The sequence below is a fragment of the Limulus polyphemus genome, unplaced genomic scaffold, assembly GCF_000517525.1.
Source record: "Limulus polyphemus unplaced genomic scaffold, Limulus_polyphemus-2.1.2 Scaffold3982, whole genome shotgun sequence".
NCBI classification, from domain to species: domain Eukaryota; kingdom Metazoa; phylum Arthropoda; class Merostomata; order Xiphosura; family Limulidae; genus Limulus; species Limulus polyphemus.
Window position 1 is genome coordinate 81,818 of NW_013669592.1, and position 1,277 is coordinate 83,094.

The following is a 1,277-nucleotide window of genomic DNA, read 5'->3' on the forward strand; positions in this document are numbered from 1 at the left end:
ATCACCACCCACCACCAACTTTTACCAACGAATAGTGGGATTGACCGTAACATTATAATGCCCCCACGGCTGAAAGGGCGATCATGTTTGGTGTGATGGGGATTCGAACCCGTGACCCTCAGATTGCGAGTCGAGCGCCCTAACCACCTGGGCGACACAGTGTTCCATGTGATCATGATATAGCTAGAACATACTCATTTGGGCAGATAAAAGGATGTTTTTACAAGTTTACAACTGACTTATGTTTGTCGTAGTTGGATTGGACTTTATTATACAAGTGTAGTTTTTAATTATATTAATTAGCTATTCTGTTCAATTAAAATCTGTAATTTTTATCACACTCAGTTTTCCAGTTTTAATTATAAAATGAGTCCTTCTGATTAAAAGTTTGTACTATGTTTTAAAAATGTGCATCCTATTCTAATCTTCCTATTAATTTATACACAATATTTTTATGTGTGAAATTATTGATTGTTTATTAAATATCTATCACCAACTATGTAAATGTGCTTAAACAATTAAAGATACAAAGGCGGTGGTATTTGTATTAGCCATTTCAAAAATAAAGCAGAAAATTTAGTGAATTCTCTTTATAGCCACCAACCATGTAAAACAAAACAAAAAACACCCTTTCAAGATAACAATGTTCTGTAAAGAATGTGGAGAAATTCACTACTTATCCTCCTAACATCTGTACTATTGTATTGCAGGCTACTTAGTGGAAAGTAAAGGCAGTTACAACACTGTAAACAGGTAATTACAAATACATCTAGTTCAGAAAGAATTTAAAAATATGATATTGGCTGATAAGCTATTTAATCAAATAACTGTTATGTCACATTCACTGTAAATTCAAGTTAAATTTGCATTTCATTATTTTCTTCTTTTGTTTTAATGAAAATCTTGAGAAATTGTGCATTTTGTTTGCTAGCATACTGAACAATAACGTTTCTAGATTTTTATATTTGTGGGACAGAAAAGATTAACACTTTCATATCAGTGGAAGTTTACTGTGGCAGTAAAGTACTGTATATGAAATAGCCAGATAAACTGAAATTCTAACTTATTTAAAAATACTTCACAATTCAGAGATATTTCTTTCATTTACAGCTTTCAAGGATTTTGTAGTTTTTTTTCAATTAATATTTACATTTTAGGTAAATATTATATCAAACCTGTCAGGCTGTGAGAATGTTTAGGTTAAGATTTTTTTTTTTTTTTTTTAGAATTTAGAAATACTATTTTCTGTTAAGTTGTTTTTTGGATAATCAAATACC